An 18,742-nucleotide genomic window follows, 5' to 3' on the forward strand; every position below is an offset into this window, starting at 1 on the left:
CCAGTTTCAAGTTGACAAAATAGCCTAAAGGTGTTTTGGACAGGAATTTATACATGTTTAATACCAACAAAGATGCCCTGTGGCAAGCTTTGATGATAGTATTGAAGAGAGTTCACTGGGGAGAAAAAAAAAACTGTTGAAAGAGATGAAAGTCACTTGAAAAAATACAATATTTACACAATGTAATATTTTGGCATGCAACTGCTGAGGATAAAATGTTCTCAAACCATTTAAAATTTTTTCAGGAAACATTTCCTACATCAGTTCAGTTCACTGTCTTAGTTGTGTCTGACTCTTTGCGACCCCATGGACTGCAGCATGCTAGGCTTCCCTGTCCATCACCAGCTCCCAGAGCTTGTTCAAACTTATGTCTGTCGAGCCAGTGATGCATCTAACCATCTCATCCTCTGTCGTCCCCTTCTCCTGCCTTCAGTCTTTTCCAGCATCAGGGTCTTTTCCAATGAATCAGTTCTTCGCATCAGGTGGCCAAAGTATTGGAGTTTCAGTGTCAACATCAGACCTTCCAATGAATATTCAGGACTGATTTCCTTTAGGATTGACGGGTTGGATCTCCTTGCAGTCCAAAGGACTCTCAAGAGTCTTCTCCAACACCACAGTTCAAAAGCATTAATTCTTCAGTGCTCATCTTTCTATATAGTCCAACTCTTACATCCATACATGACTACTGGAAAAACCATAGTCTGACTAGACAGACCTTTGTCGACAAAGTAATGTCTCTGCTTTTTATTGTGCTATCTAGGGTGGTCATAACTTTTCTTCCAAGGAGTAAGCATCTTTTAATTTCATGGCTGCAGTCACCATCTGCAGTGATTTTGGAGCTCAAAAAAATAATGTCTGCCACTGTTTCCACTATTTCTCCGTCTATTTGCCACGAAGTGATGGGACCAGATGCCATGATCTTTGTTTCCTGAAAGTTGGGCTTTAAGTCAACTTTTTCAGTCTCCTCTTTCACTTTCATCAAGAGGCTTTTTAGTTCTTCTTTGCTTTCTGCCGTAAGGGTGGTGTCATCTGCACATCTGAAGTTATTGATATTTCTCCCGGCAATATTGATTCCAGCTTTTGCTTCATCCAGCCCAGCATTTCTCATGATGTACTCTGCATAGAAGTTAAATAAGCAGGGTGACAATATACAGCCTTGATGTACTCATTTTCCTATTTGGAACCAGTCTGTTGTTCCATGTCCAGTTCTAACTGTTGCTTCCTGACCTGCATACAGATTGCTCAAGAGGAAGAAATTCCCAAGAGCTCCTCAAAATGGATTCCATAAGCTGCTGTCCCCACCTTGGGCCCTGAGTAGGAAGAGTATATGTGTGCCTCTTTGCATTGATTCCATCTGGATTGACCTGATTCCCCATCTCATTTCTTACCTGTCCCTGGATCAATGGACTTTTGGGTCTTTATCCTAGCTGGCATCTCAGCAGCATTTGACATTATTATATCTCTATTCCAGAAAGTGAAGAAGAACTAAAGGGCTTCTTGATGAAAGTAAAAGAGGAGAGTGTAAAGTTGACTTAAAGCTCAACATTCAGAAAACTAAGATCATTGCGTCTGGTCCCATCACTTCATGGAAAATAGATGGGGGAAAATGGCAGACTTTATTTTGGGGGGCTCCAGAATCACTGTAGATGATGACTGCAGCCATGATATTGAGACACTTGCTCCTTGGAAGAAAAGTTATGACCAACCTAGACAGCATATTAAAAAGCAGAGACAGTACTTTGCCAACAAAGGTCCGTCTAGTCAAGGCTATGGTTTTTCCAGTAGTCATGTATGGATGTGAGAGTTGGGCTATAAAGAAAGCTGAAGAATTGATGCTTTTGAACTGTGGTGTTGGAGAAGACTCTTGAGAGTCCCTTGGAGAACAAGGAGATCCAACCAGTCAATCCTAACGGAAATCAATCCTGAGTGTTCACTGGAAGGACTGATGTTGAAGCTGAAACTCCAATACTTTGGCCAACTGATGTGAAGAGATGACTCATTGGCAAAGACCCTGATGCTGGGAAAGATTGAGGGCAGGAGGAGAAGGGGACGACAGAAGATGAGATGGTTGGATGGCATCACCATCTCAATGGACATGAGTTTGGGTAGACTCCGGGTGTTGGTAATGGACAGGGAGTCCTTGTGTGCTGCAGTCCATGGGGTTACAAAGAGCTGGACACGACTGAGCAACTGAACTGAACTGAACTGAACTCTTCCCTTGGTTCCCATTACATTCTACATTTCTGATTATTCTCCTCGCTCTTTGGCTTCCCCTTCATGGAGTCCTTTATGATCTCTCTTATCTCTGCCCATTCCTTAAATGTTCATGTTCTTCAGATTCCTCTTCTCATTTCACATACTCTCCTGATTCAGTCTCATCCAAATATATAAACAGGTGGATTCTTTACCAGCTGAGCCACAAGGGAAGCCCAAACAAATGTATTTTTCAGGTCAAATCTCTCCTGAACCCCAAGTCCCAATATCCAACTTCCTCCTGAATTTCCCCAGTTGGACACTCATCAAGAACCTCAATTCCAGCTTTCCAACACTGAATTCTTAATTTTCTCCTGACCCTTACATCCCATCCCTCCAAACTTGCTTCTCCTCTGTGTTCCTTCTCTGGAAATAAAACTACCATCCATCTAGTTGACTAAGCCAGATACCTTCTTGATTCTTATTTCTGTGTCACAACTCCTATGAAAGCAGTCTCTAAGCCCTTCATCATAAATATATCTTGCTATTTCCATGTCTTACCATAGCCATTGTTTCTCCCCTGATTTAGATCACTATTCTCTCTCCTTTGATGGCCTCTTTTCTGGCCCTCCTGCAAAGCCTGAACCCTTCCAGTATATTTTACTGACCATGGAACAGAATAAATTTGCAAAAATGCAATTTTCATCATATCAACCATTTGTTTAGAACACTTTATGGTTCCTTTATCATTCAGAACAGTGTTTCTTAATGTGGCTCAAGTGATCGGTTACTGTGTTTTCATCTCTCCTCAATCCTCTCTTAAACTCCTTGCTCCAGTTTTTCTGACTATTAATCATTTTACGTTTTGAATGTGTCCATGCTTTTTCTTTCCACCAGACCTTTGAACCCCCTAGTCAAGTGTTCCCTCTAAGAAGTGTTTTTAGAGGATCCTTTAAAGATGACCTAGTACTGCATGCTAGTATGTGATCTCACGTCTAATGCTTCACCGGTGGTGGTGCTTTAGTCACTAAGTCATGTGCAACTCTTGCCACCCCATGGACTCTAGCCTGCCAGACTTCTTTGTCCATGGACTTCCTCAGGCAAGAATATTCAAGAGAGATACCATTTTCTTCCCCAGGGGATCTTCCCGACCCAGAGATCTAGCATGCATCTCCTACACTGCAGGCAAGTTCTGTACCACTGAGCCACTAAGTAAGCCTGATCTTCATTCTATGATTTCTCACTACTGTCACTTAAGACATGTATACAGGTTATGTGGGACTTGACTATTACATATTTGGAGGAGATATATTTTTAAGTATTCAAATCATGAATAAAAATAAGGCATGAAAATTAATATTTATTTAGAATAAGAGAAGAAATCACAACAAATGTATCATTACCCTGGAGATTCAGGCATCTTTTTTTCTGAGATCTCTTTTAGGCCATTTCCCAGGCACACTTACCTAGAAATGCTTTCTAATTGTAACCTCATTTCTCATTCCCCACTCTGGGTACTTCCAACAAAAATCAGTTCTCAGAGTAGCCCACTTCTTGTGAGTGGCTCTGGAACATTAAGTTTATGATAGATTCGTCTCCTCCCTGAAGTTTTGATATTTTTAATAGGTTTTTACATGTCACAACCAACGCACATACTCGTTTGCTTTTTAAAAAATTTGTAATTCTGACTAAAGCTTTAAAATCAGAGACTAGGGGCTTGTAGCAAGATATTTCTTAGCATCCTCTTCTGAAGTGTTCAGTAGATTAACCAGGAATTATTTACTTTGTGTCACATCATAGCTTTATCTTCATTTTCTTGTATCTCTGGTTCCCAAATCAGGCTTTATATAGGAATCACTGGGAGAGCTCTTTATAAATTAAATTCTTGGTTCTGATTGTAAACCTACTTAGTTAGATTCTCCCACAGTGAGACCAAATATCTATATTTTTTAACAAAATATGCTGGCAATTCTTGTGTAGTCAGTTCAGCACCAGTCTTGGCATTTGAAAACCACTGGTCTAAAGAACTGAAGAAGGCAAGTGGAAGGCCTGACTCACTGAAGAACAATAGGGCCAATCAGTAAATTAAATTTTCTTCAAACACTTTCATAATACAGAGAATCATCGGTTTTCAGAACCTAGATGCTCTACTGCAGATTTCTAGGACTGCCACATTAGGATAGCCAACTTATTCTGAAACCTTAATTGATTGTGAGGAGAGAAAAAACACTATCAATTGGCCTAAAATTTTTTTAAAGACTTTGGAACATCATCAATTTTCACCCTGTGAAGTCAAAAACATGCATTAGTGCATATGGCTGTCTTATCGCCCACTACACAAATAACTCACATAAAACAAAAATTCAGGAAAAGTTTAAACTTAAGTATCTGAGTAATTCCATCATTTTATATCCTCCCTGGAATAGTGTCTGGCTAAAACATGTAGATTTTATTAACACAAAGACTTTAATCTATTCCTGATGTTGTTATATATGTGTATGTTATTCTCTCCCAGAAATAAAAACACTGTGTCAGATATGCCCTTTCCACTTTCACAAGACTCATGTCCTCTGAAAGCAAGTGGTTAATTTCTGAGAAGTGTTCAAATGGGTGATGTATAACTGCATCATTAGCGTTCTCCTCTTTGAGATCTAATAATATCACTAAGGCTTTTTAGTTAATATTTTCTAAAGATCCTTTGTAATAATGTTTTTAAAAAGAATTGCTTTAGTATTTTCTGTGTGGAATAGAAAGGATTTGGAGACCTTGACTTCTAAATCAGACTGAGAAAACAATTTCCACATGTCATATTCTATTGCTTTGCATGGAGTGAAAAGAAAGAATGAAGCAGTCTTTTCATACTCCTTTGAATTTAAGATTTGAAAATTTTCTTTGTGTTTTCTTCAAAAGAGAAATGAGTCACATTAGGTTTTCTCTTAAGAATAATGACCTTATTGTTTTAATAAAAATAACATATGATTCTATTTTATAAATTCAAGCAATACAGAAAAGTATCAAAAAGAGAAAGACAACTAACCTTAAATTATGCAACCAAGGAAGAACCATTGTTTTCCATGCACATATACAGAGGGAAAGATGGATGGATGGATGGGTGGTGGGTGGGTGGAAAATCATTTTATACCCTCCCTGGAATACTATCTAGCTTATAGTAGATACTCAGTAAAAACACAGTAAGTGAATGAATTGTATTGAATAATAGAATAAAATAAATTAGCTTTTCTTCTGGAACCATACTGCCCAAATTAGAATCTCACTTCTACCACTTAATATAGTTTGGCCTTGAAAAAGACACTTAACATCTCTGCGACTCAGTTAATTCATCTGTAAAGTGGGGATAATAATACTACTCACCTTAATCAATGACATTCTTAAGTGATACTGGATTGCGTGTGTGTGTGCATGTGTGTGTGTGTGTGCGTGTGTGTGTGTGTGTGTGTGCATATAATTACATGTACGGTGGTGGAAGGCACCATGCCTACTAGTAGATTTGGGGCCGACTGCCATGAAACTTGTTAAAGTGCAAGCAGTTTTACCAATCATTGTTTTTGTACCAGCAATGAACATGTCAGCACAATGAAAATAGCAAACAAAGCTTTCATATTATTATAAAAATTAGTTTTGACTATACAGATCTCCCTCATTTCAATAACTACTTCTTGCCAAAATAAAATTTACAGCCAGAATTCTCAGGATATTTTCAAGTCATCTTCTTTCTGTACAACTGCTTTTGGAAGTGGGTATCTCCTTTGTTTCTTTTTGGGGTCACTACTATTCATGAGGCCGATCCCTTCATTTGGTTGTTGCCTAAACTCATGGATGTTATTTTTTCACCTCATTTTATTACTGGATGAGACAGATTCTGTGATTGGACTGCATTCGACCACCTTCATCCATAAATATATTTTGGTTTTTGAGTTAATTATAAATAATTGTATTCTTTTAACTATTAAGGTTGGAGTTTCTCTTCCATTGAATGGGATTTTGATCAGATAAGGTTTAGTCAGGGGAGCAGAAGCACAATAGTTATTGGATAAGAGACTTATTTAGAATTGTGGGAAATCTGGGGAAGAGAAGAGTTTAGAAGAGAAGCTGGAGGCTCAGATCCAGAGTTAACAATCAGTCAGTTTAAGAAGCCACGTATGTCTTGTCCCCAAGTAGGAACAGGAATGGGGAATTTGTGCAGAGTTCTATGAAAAACTGTTGCCTGTGAAAGATCTGGGTTAGACTGTAAAGAATCTGCCTGCAATGCAGGAGAACTGGGTTCAATCCCTGTCTCAGGAAGATTCCTTGGAGGAGGAAATAGCAACTCATTCCAGTATTCTTGCCTGGAGAATCCCAAGGGCAGAGGAGCCTGGCAGGGCCAGGAGTCCATGGGGCTCCAGAGTCAGACACGGCTGAGCAACTAAACTCTTTCACTTTTCACTAAGAAAAACTGCTCCTATGAATAAGCCACAGCTTCTGTGGGTCCACAGCCAAGTATCCAAGGGTGTATCTGAGCCACTGTTGGTGTCAGAAGCTACTGCCAGGAATCAGGAAGCAAAGTTAGATGTGGAGCAAGGGAGTCAGATGACATGGTGGCACATACTATGTATCTCTGCTTCTGTCTGTCTCTGTGCCTGCTTGTGAAAGGAGTTCCAGATGATTGTGGCCACTACCTTTTCTCTACCTTCCAAATATTGAGCAAGCCCTGTCTTGGTCAGTTCTAACCTGGAAGCATACAAGGAAGATACAGAGAAGGTAATTCTAAAGTTAGCTACACAGATAGAGCAGAGTTTGATGACATACACTGTCTTTTGTTAAGGTATAAATATTAGATTTATCAAATGATTATCTAGATAAAGATGTATAGAAAACTTTCCAGAGAATTTTGCCACTGTTTTACAAAAATATAATTTTGCAAAATATTAGGAGAAATTCCCATTAATTTAGGTAGCTCATAATATCTACATAGGCTGTAGAGTTGAATGATTCTTTTATTCAAAAGGATTAAAATTCTTAAAATTATAGTCACATGGAAGTCATCCTTAATTTTCTATGACCCGAGGGCTATTTGGTGCATATTCTTAAGATAATTGTAAAAATTTACAGTAATGTATTATTCTTATCATTGAAAAAAGTTAACTATAAATTATTCTGCTGCTGCTGCTGCTGCTGCTGCTGCTAAGTCGCTTCAGTCGTGTCCGACTCTGTGCGACCCCATAGACGGCAGCCCACCAGGCTCCCCCGTCTCTGGGATTCTCCAGGCAAGAACACTGAAGTGGGTTGCCATTTCCTTGTCCAGTGCATCAAAGTGAAAAGTGAAAGTGAAGTCGCTCAGTCGTACCTGACTCTTAGCGACCCCATGGATTGCAGCCCACCAGGCTCCTCCATCCATGGGATTTTCCAAGCAAGGGTACTGGAGTGGGGTGCCATTGCCTTCTCTGATAAATTATTATACATACATATATAATACACACATACACAAACACATATATACTCATATATGTAGGATTCTACATGGTCTTTTAACTATATCTAGTGTTCAATAGCTATTTCCTATGGTTGAAGATTTAAATTGGAACTATATAAGCATCATGTAACTCTCCTTACAGGTTTATTTCTAAACAATGGTTTATAATCTGCTTCATTTTCTTCCTTGCTGTTTTATTTTCCCACCACAGGCATTTTCAATGAAGAGAAAGCATGGCAGCCTAGATTGAATATACTTTGAAAGCATAAAAAATGTTCCATCAATAGCAATGTCGTATTAATAAAGGAGGGGGGGTGTCTTTGAAGGGTCTTAGATCCCTAATTTGGGGGGCACATTTTTAAAGGAAATTTTTATATTTTAATTCCTTTCAGAAGAACATCTCTGCTTAGATATTTTTCAAGGAACAAAATGCTTTCTTTGAGGTTGTTGCTGCTGCTGCTAAGTCGCTTCAGTCGTGTCCGACTCTGTGCGACCCCATAGACAGCAGCCCACCAGGCTCCCCCGTCCTTGGGAGTCTCCAGGCAAAAACACTGGAGTGGGTTGCCATTTCCTTCTCCAGTGCATGAAAGTGAAAAGTCAAAGTGAAGTCGCTCAGTCATGTCCGACTCTTAGCGACCCCATGGACTGCAGCCTACCAGGCTCCTCCATCCATGGGATTTTCCAGGCAAGAGGACTGGAGTGGGGTGCCACTGCCTTCTCCATCTTTGAGGTTAGCTTTGCCAAAGTAGAGTCAAAGAATATAGAAATGCAAGAACCAAAATATACTTTGGGGGTCATATCCTTGACCCCCTCTTTATATGGATAATGAAATAAAGGCCTAGAGTGAATATGCTACTTGTCTAGAGTCACATAGTCATTATTTATTGGAGAACAGTGGCTTATTTCAGGGTCTCCTGAAAATGCTCTTTTAAAAATACTTCATGCGTTCCCGTGGTGGATTCATGTCAATGTATGGCAAAACCAATACAGTATTGTAAAGTAAAATAAAGTAAAAATACAAATTAAAAAAATAAAAAATAAAAATACTTCAGTTTTTTTAAGGAACTTCCATACTGTTCTCCACATTGGCTGTATCAATTTACATTCCTACCAACAATGCAGGAGGGTTCCCTTTTCTCCACACCCTCTCCAGCATTTACTGTTCATAGATTTTTTGATGGTGGCCATTCTGACCATGAGAAATGATACCTCATTGTAGTGCTGATTTGCATTTCTTTGATGATGATTGATGTTGACCAATTTTTCAAGTGTCTGTTGGCCATCTCTGTGTCTTGAGTGGGGGAGGAAAGAGAAGGTAGGATGAACTGAGAAAATAGCATTGACATATATGAGTAAAATAGATAGATACAAGGAATCTGCTATATAGCACAGGGAACTCAGCATGGTGCTCTGTGATAACCTTGAGGGGTGGGATGGGGAGGTGGTAAGAGGAAGGCTTATGAGGGAGAGGATATATGTATACATGTAGCTGATTCACTTTGTTGTACAGGAGAAACTAACACAACTTTGTAAAGCAATCATACTCCAATGAAATAGTTTAATTAAATAAATTTAATTGAGGAACATTTTATATAATATATAATTATCTCAAATGTACAATTCAATGATTTATAGTAAATCTGTTTCAAACATTTTCATCACACTGGTTAGATCCCCTGTGCCCATTTATGCTTAACATATAACCATCCTTGTCCCAGGATACCTCTAATCTGCTATCTATCTCCATGTGTTTCTTGGTTCTTTTTCCTATATTATGCAGTCTGATAAAAATATTTTGTCTACTAAATTTTTATGAATATCATCAACATGAATTTTAACACATTTTCTAAAGTATAGTCATCTTATTTAAAAAAATGTATTTATCCTTTGGAATTATCTTACGAATGAAAATATACATTCATTCTTGACCTAATTCAGGTTCATGAAGTATGAGAAAAGAAATTTGTGCAACAGTTTTTAGTAGGATATCCCTAAGTGATACAACACCCAGTTGAATGGTGTTTAGCATTTAGATGAGAAAAACCATTTCTTTTCTTATAATTCATTAATCCTGATAAAATTGTATATTCTAAATAGAATCAATGCATGTTGATTCTTTTAGAATCATGATGTTTTCTTTCAAATTACAGTCTATTCTCTATTTGTTAGAAGAACAGAAAGCGCTGGTAGCACATGGAAATAAATTTGGATACATACCATGTTGTCAGGGAATGTTTAACAGGAGGATTCCTATGTGCTGTTTCTCATAAAACCTCTGCTCCTTATCAGTTCCTGGCAACAGAAACAAGTGGAACAGCACGCCACTCCCAGGACTGAGGTCATAGCATGAGAATTAAATGAATCTCCTTCAGTAAACATTCTCCTTACAACAAAACTGCTTAGTCTCGATCCTCTGTCTTGAGATATGAATTGTCTCTTGACCTTATGACCATTGTTAATCCCTTGTTCCCTTGGTAACAGTTGTTGTATGTTTGATATTCTGATCTTTATCATTGTCAAAAGAAATTCCTTGTACAACAGCCTATATATACTCACAGAAAGATCATTAAAGCACCTTTGCTCCATCAGAGCTTGTGTCCCTGTGTCTTTCTCTCTCTGTCTCTCTCTTTCATCTTCTTACCATCAACTCCAGACCACCAGGTTCCAGTCCATTAAAGGACTGCAACACCATGTCTAAACCAAAATGTCATTATTAGAGATACAACAAGAAATTCAGTTTCTATTAGACTAGAGAATGGAAAACCTATCCAACAATCCCAAGAGCTACAACACAGTTAAATTCAGAATACCCACAGGATTTCTTATAGCCTGTGATGATTGTGCTAATGGGTTCAGATAAAGTCCCAAAGTATGAACTGAAAATATGAGAATAATAATTACCATAAATAAAAAATAAAGCAGTTTAAATGCAAAGATATATTCATTTCAGAAGCTTATGTTTTGGTCATAAGATCAATGTAAAATTAAGATTCATGCTGAAACATGATCATTTTTCATTAGATGGTTACTCATTTATAATAGATGTCATTTGAATAATTATTAGAATAGATAAAAGGCATGTGAAAAGATAAGAGTTTGTTTCTCATCACATTCAGCTATAAATTGGCTCTTGGGGCCTTTCTATTAACCTGTCAACTGAAATTGAATTCTCTCCTCTACTTCTCTTAACTGCTAATACTAGAAAATAACAAAATGTGTTCACTTGTGAAATCATATAATTTTAGAACCATAAGGCTTACAGGGGTATGTCCTTTGCTACTTAAAATGTGGCCCATGGACCAGCAGCATCAGCATCATCTGAGAAATCTTTTTAAGTACAGAATCTCAGACCTCCACAGACCTACTGAATCAGAACCTGCATTTGAACAGAACAAATGTTCTTAATTTTGATGGTCTAATTTATTAATTTTCCTATTACAAGTTGTGCTTTGATACCACATCTAAGAGCTCTTTGCCTAGCCTTAGGTCTCAAAGATTTTCACCTATGTTTGTACTAAAATATTTATAGTTTTACATTTTACATTAAGTCTGTGATCCATTTTGATTCAATTTTTGGATAATATATGAAACTTAGTTCTAGGTTAATTTTTTTACCTATGGATGTCAGTTGTTTCTGCATCACTTGCTGAAAAGTCTATGGAATTGGTTTTGCACCTTTGTCAAAAAGCAGTTGGGCATATTTGTGTGGGTCTACTACTCCTGGGTTCTCTATTCTATTCCATTGATCTACACGTCTATCCCTGCACCAATAACACAGTCTTGATTTTTGCAGCTACATTGAAATTAGGTAGACTGACTGCTCTCACTATATTAACTTTTTTTCAGAATAAGTTAATATTTCTGTTCATTTGTCTTTTCATATTAATTTTAGAATAAACATGTCTGTATCTGCAAAAAAAACTTGATATTTTATTAGGAATTACATTAAATCTATTGGAGAAGGCAATGGCACCCCACTCTAGTACTCTTGCCTGGAAAATCCCATGGATGGAGGAGCCTGGTAGGCTGCAGTCCATGGGTTCGCTAAGAATCAGACACGACTGAGCGACTTCACTTTGACTCTTCACTTTCATGCACTGGAGAAGGAAATGGCAACCCACTCCAGTGTTCTTGCCTGGAGAATCCCAGCGATGGGGAAGCCTGGTGGGCTGCCGTCTATGGGGTCGCACAGAGTCGGACATGACTGAAGCGACTTAGCAGCAGCAGCACATTAAATCTATATATCTATTTGTGGAAAACTGAAATATTTAATGTAATGAATCTTTCAACCCATGTACATGATATGTCTGTCCATTTATTTGGAGCTTCTTTAATTTTTTTTCATGCATCATATAGTTTTCCACCATATAAATTCTATATAGGCTTTGTTAGACTAACAGTTAAGTATTTCATTTTTTGAGCAATTGTAATTTCCAATTTTGATGTCTATACAGTCATTTGCTTGTATATAGAAATAGAATGATTTTGCGTGTTTAACTTGAAGGCAACTTTGATTAGCTTATTTATTAGTTCTAGGAGTTTTTGTAGATTCTTTGGGATTTTCTGCCTAAACCAAATAGTTTTTCTGCATCAACTCATTTAATTATATGACTTTTCTTCTTTAACCTATTAATATGGTGGGTCACATTAACCTGTTCCTGAGTAGTGAAACTAGCTTCATATTTGAAATAAACCCCACTTAGTCATGAAGTTTAATTCTTTTTATTGTTTGCTTAATTCCATTTACTAATATTTGTTAAAATGTTTGCATTTACATTAATGTTATATCTTCTGGAGTTTTCTTTTTAGGGATTGTCTCTGTTTAGTTTTAGTTTCAGAGCAAAATTAGCATTTATAAAATGATTAGGAAATAAAGATTGTTAAAATAGCATTAAATTATCAACATCCTCCTAAGCCCCTTATCTCAACTTTTAGTACTCGATATTAGCACTCAAAAACATCGTGGTTACCTCCCTTTTACTTGCCTCCCAAAACAGCTAATAGTTATGGAGCACTTAGTTTGTGTGAGGCACTCAGCTAATCATTTTACATTCATTAACTAATTTATTCTTCATATTTTGCAAATGAGACAAAGATACTGACTCAGCTGATTTCAAAGGCAGGTATACATGACTCCACAGCTGTATTTGCCCAGGACCATCCTCAATCACAAGAGTTTTGCCTCTGCAATTCCCCTGTAGTCCATCCCACATATGCATTTTCTACTATCTGTACTGAAGTTCAGATCTCTTTTTCTTTTGTACATCTGCATGCTCAGTCACAATGAGTTAAAAAACTTCCTAATTGGTTTCCCTAAAACCACACTCTTCTTCCTCCAATCTGCCTTTCACAGGCTACCCAGTTATCATGTTAGATCAGAAGAAGCATAGCAGAAAGCATATGAACTCTGAGATGAGTTTAAACCACAACTCAAAACTTAACTTTCTATCTAACCTAAGTCAATTAACTTCTTCTCATTTCATTTATCTATAAAATGAAAATAATTTTACCTTCCTTATGGATCATTATATTACATTTCGCATGTAAAGTGCCTGTATAAAATGCAGGGCCTCTACATAGTAGGCCCTTCATACATCTTAATTCCCTTCCTTTTTGCAAACAAAAATGAGTGGTACCCTCTTGGTTATGAGATGCGGTCAGAACTCGTTATCCTGATGGACAGGGCTCTTGACCCTAAGCCCAACCTCTGTTTTCAGTCTTATTTCCCTCTGCAATGTCATTTCCTCCAAATTCCAATTTGCCTTCCCTCATCCTGGAGTACATTTTTCCTACTTTCCTGCTAACTTGTCCTACTTAGAAATCACTCTCTCTCTCTCCCTTTTTTTTCCAGTTTGGAAAATGGCATTTGACTTTATACTTGACAATGTTTGGGTGGGTTTACAATAAACTTTTGGAAGCACATTAAAAATTACTTATGCCATAAGTGCTTGTGAGGTATGTGCAAAGTGCACAATAGTAATGGTCTGAGTTTTCTAAGTTTAAATTTCTTTTTAAACCAAGTGTTTTGTATGTTTCTTTTCAGTAAGTGCCAAAATGTGTCAGTATTACATGTAAATAATTAGGGGGTTTTATTTATTTATATATTTACTTGTCACACCATGTGGCTTGCAGGATCTTAGTTCCCTGACCAGAGATTGAACCTGGAACCATGGTGGTGAAAGCACCAAGTCCTACCCACTGGACCACCAGGGAATTTCCATTTAAAAAATGTTAATTCTTTTATTGTAGCATAGATTCTATTTGAAAAATGTTTATAAAGTTTAATGGACTTTTACAGTAAAGTGTAGAAACAATTTTCTAAAAGATCTCTAAATACTCCCTTCTCTTCCTACAGTGCATAAATCCCTCCATCTCCCTTGTTCCCATGAGACATCACAGGCTCCAGCTGGATTAGGAGAGTAAAGTGTTACTCATATTTTAATCCCTAACTCTACTCCTTGAAGTAGCAAAAGGGCTAAAAACAGAGTGTTTGAGACAGATAGTCCTGGATCTGAATTTGACTATGCCATTTCCTAACAGGTACTTCCCTGGTGGTTTAGACAATAAAGAATCTGCCTGCAATGCAGGAGACCCAGGTTCAATCCCTGGGTCAGAGAAGACCCACTGGAGAAGGACATGGCAACCAACTCCAGTATTCTTGCCTGAAGAATCCCATGGACAGAGGAGCCTGGCGGGCTGTAGTCCATGGGGTCACAAAGAGTCAGACACGACTGAGTGATTAACACACACACATATTTCCTAACTAGAGTTATTGCCCCATGAGCCAGTTATGTCATCTATAAAATTAGGATGATGAATGTCTTTATTTAAAAAGGTTGATGTGAAAATTAAATAAGAAAATATATATAAAGTATTTTAGTAAGAAGTCTAATAGATGTTTGGCAGATCAGTAAATATTTGTTATGGTGATTATCAATCCCAAATTTGCTACTCAGTTATGAGACTCTTCATCACTATAAAGACAAATCTTAATTTATACCTCAAAGGTCTGTGAGAATTGAAAGTGGAATATGCTAAAATACCTAACACTTTCTGTGCCACATAGTAGGAGCATAGAGGCCCTGCTTTCTCACTCTTACTCTTTTCTTCGAGCAATTATGTGTCTCCTTCATTTCGGCTTACTAAAGATTTAAATGAAGGTGACGAGATGACACGAGGAATATTTGGCAACTTAAATATATGAAAATATATCAATCACATAGTTTTAAATAAATTTCCAGATGTAAATTATTAATAGTATAGCTTGTCATTTTTCTTACAAAGTTTTCACTCTCCCTGCTATTTATTTAAGTGTCCCTGTATCTTCTCCTCCAATCTCTGATACACTGCTTAATTCCTCAGTGTCTATGCTTTGAAATGCCTAAAATTCACCTAAATCCCCTCAAGACCATCTACATAATTTTAATTTGGATTAAAATTGTCAGTCACTTGGATTATTTATGAGTTAGTGATAGAATTCTATCTTCCAAGGCAGAAAATCTGTGATCCACCACTTCCGGCTAAAGCAGATTTCTTTTAAAGTGGCAACATGGTGGAGTGGAAAGAGCATGTAACTCAGAGTTAAACCACCCAAGTCCTGGTGCCAGTCCTCCTACTATTACCTGTGTGGCCCTGGGCAGATTCCCTGCTCCGGCTGCCAGCTCTCCTTTTATAAAATGGTCTCTTATGAGCCCTATGATCCGATGTGTTGAAATACTGCTTTCATAAATTGAACAACTCAGATAATCATCAGAAACTTCACCTGTTAGGAGGGATGTTTTAGAGCAACTCTTTTATATTATAATTTCACCCTGGATTCACCTAGAGGCTTACAGTGAAGAAATAAAAAGTTCTCTATGCTCAAGGTCAGTTAGTCTGAATCAATTATCACAGCAGATTATTTGTGCTAATGTGTTTACATGACTTGCTGGCTCCTCCTAAAGCATTTCTGAGGAGACTGCTTTTCATTTTCAGATAAAAGAGCTCCCAGCCACCTACGCTCAGGAATACAGAAATAATGGATGATCATTAATCCTGACAGCATATGCTAATTCATAGACTTTTAAATGAAAAGAAAGCAGAGACTATGAAATGAGTAGGTTTATGTTCTCTGAATCTATCATTTTTTATCATGCAATAAACTTTCACATACAATTCAGTCCCTCAATATTTTATTTGATTTTTAAAAAGAGTATGGTCTAACATGACCTTCTGATGCACTTTAACTATCATAATTTATTGTATACGACTGTTAAAATAAAAATAGATATTGTAAACAGCAATACAGTTATCCCCTGCTTTTCAAAAATTCACTGTATTCCACTTCACTTTTATGAAAGACCTACATGAGTACCTCTTTTCACTAACAGAAAGAAATCTGAAGAGGATTTTTTATTTTCATAAGAAAGGCAAAAAATGAAAATAACATTCAGTGTTTGTTTTGCAACAAGCCTTTATAGAAGCAGCACACACCCAGAGCTGCAGGAATGGCACCACTCAGCTCCTTCTCTGGAAAATATACTCAGCATCTCAGCATCAAGCTGCCATAGCTTTGAACTGTATCTGTGAGCATCTGTGCTTTATCTCAGTTTATTTTGTATATCTATTGGTAAGATGTGTCCTAGAGGAACTGCTTCTTCACTTTACACCACTTCAGCTTATGAAAGGGTTCATAGGAATGCTCTACTTTCAGATAGCAAAGGAAACCTGAATTTTTAAAAGTTGATCTTATGTTTTGTGCTTTAGAAAGTCAAGATAAACAAAGCACCATTGTATAGGACAGGAATTATATTCAATATGCTATGATAAGCCATAATAGGAAAGAATTTTTAAAAGAATGTTATGTATATATATCTGAACCACTTTGCTGTGCAGCAGAAATTAACACAACATTGTAAATCAACCACACTTCAAATTAATAAAAAGAAAGAAAAGATATGGAATCTAAAAACTCTACAAAGTCAATGCTGTGGATTCATTCATTCATAGAAACATTTATTCACACAACAAATATTTTTTGAGGGGTTGTCGTGTGCTGGCCACTGTTAGAGATAGCAGAGAAAATCAAGATCAACAAGGAAATGTTCCTTTCCCTTGAGGAGATTACATTCTATGTGCATTTGACAGACTTGTTACAGTTCCAGTCTCCACAGGCAAATAGGCAGTTATACAACTTTGCAAAACGTTTATACGCATATTTATTTTTGTGCCTCTTTGCATAAAATATTGTATTAGTTTTCTAGGGCAGCTGTAACAAGTTATCACAAACTTAGATAGCTTAAAACAACAGAAATCTATTGACTCATATCTCTATGCTCCTCTGAGGCTCTAGAGGAGGATTCTGTCTTGGTTTATGACAGCATCACTCCAAATGCTGTATGCGTTACATGTTCACCTTCTCTCTGTGAATCTATATCCAGAATCTTGGGATTAAGGTTTACTCCAATCCAGTATGACTTCATCCTAATTTGAGAACATCTACAGTGATGCTAGGCTTCCCTGGTGGCTCAGTGGTAAAGGGTCCGCCTGAGATGCAGGAGGCATAGGTTCAATCGCTGGGTGGGGAAGATCCCCTGGAGAAGGGAATGGCCACCCACCCCAGTATTCTTGCTTGGGGAATCCCATGGACAGAGGAGCTTGGCTGGCTACAGTCTATGGGGTCACAAAAGAGTCAGACAGGACTTAACAACTAAACAACAACAACAACAAAGATTCTATTTCCAAATAAGGTCATATTTATGACTATCAAATTTTATCTTAAATGTGCTACAAAAATATTATCACCAAGATTACCAATTGTCTTTACCATTGCTTTCAGCATATACTTCTACACAGACATTTTGAAATATATATATTTATTATTTATTTGGCTGCATTGGGTTCTAATTGCAGCATGTGGGATCTAGTTCTCTGACCAGGGATCAAACTTCAGCCCCCTGCATTGGGAGTCTGGAGTCTTAGTGACTGGACCATGAGGGAGGCCCCCTACCCATTTTTAATTATTCTGCAATCAAATCTGCCCATCTTGGACTTTGTCATTTCTAATTTTCATTCCAGATTTGGAAAGATCTTCTTCACTCAGATTTTCAAAGAATTACTAAGATTTAAGAAATAATTTTTGCATATTGAAAAGGGAGTCTGATTTCATTTTGTAGTGAATAGCCAATAATATGTAAAGGCCCACTTGAATCCTTATTTTGAAATGCCATCTTCATGACATACTATGCCTGGTTTCTTGATTCAGACTTGCTAGATCAAATCTTGCCATTAACACCTTGTATTAATTACATAGCTTCATATTATGTTTGCAAAGTCCCCTCATTAATCTGCTCTCAAATTTCTTGGTTATCCATAAGCATTTACTCTTTGAAATAAATCTTAGAAGAAATTTTTCATACTCTAAAATAAAAGTCCATTGGTATTCCATTGGAATTTTTATTAAAGTGTATTAAATCAATAAAGTAAAAGAAAATTGTCATATTTAAACATAAAGTTTTCCCATATGGAAACATTGTTTCTTCTCTCTCCTATTTATTTTGAACTTTTTTTTCAGGCCTCCTTTTCCCTCACTTCACCCAGGTTAGGTGCTTTTTCCCCATATTTTCATAATACTCCAGCCTGGGTCTACTGTAGAGCTAATCACAGGGAAATCCAGTTGTTTATAAGCTTCAGTACTCTGCATTCTGTGGACTCTTAAGAGAGTCTCTTCATTCCATTACTATAGACCTACTAACTAATCAAGTCCTAGTATACAAATCCGTCTGTTCTCCTACTTCTAGTCTGTCTCCATCTGAGTCCTTGTTCCTAAACCATAGTCCTCCTTCCACATCCTTGGGCTTCCCTTGTGACTCAGCTGGTAAAGAATCTGCCTGCAATGTGGGAGACCTGGGACCAATCCCTGGATTGGGAAGATCCCCTGCAGAAGGGAAAGGCTACCCACTCCAGTATTCTGGCCTGGAGAATTCCATGGACTGTATAGTCCATGGGGTTGCAAAGAGTCGGACATGACCGAGCGACTTTCACTTTCACTTTTCACTTTCCATATCCTAAAAGAGGTGGAAAATCCTGCTGTTCTATTCA

The 18,742-nt window shown here is 37.4% G+C and overlaps 1 protein-coding gene and 1 non-coding gene across 2 annotated transcripts in view; one reads left to right on the forward strand and one right to left on the reverse strand.

Annotated features, from left to right (window-relative positions):
- GPR149 (G protein-coupled receptor 149) overlaps positions 1-18,742 on the forward strand; it is an 84,116-nt gene that overhangs the window by 58,834 nt on the left and 6,540 nt on the right. The gene's annotated exons all lie outside the window — the stretch shown is intronic.
- TRNAE-UUC lies at positions 13,804-13,876 on the reverse strand. Its single transcript has one exon. It is a non-coding gene; the product is annotated as a tRNA-Glu (tRNA).

The sequence above is a fragment of the Capra hircus genome, chromosome 1, assembly GCF_001704415.2.
Source record: "Capra hircus breed San Clemente chromosome 1, ASM170441v1, whole genome shotgun sequence".
In the NCBI taxonomy this organism is placed as follows: domain Eukaryota; kingdom Metazoa; phylum Chordata; class Mammalia; order Artiodactyla; family Bovidae; genus Capra; species Capra hircus.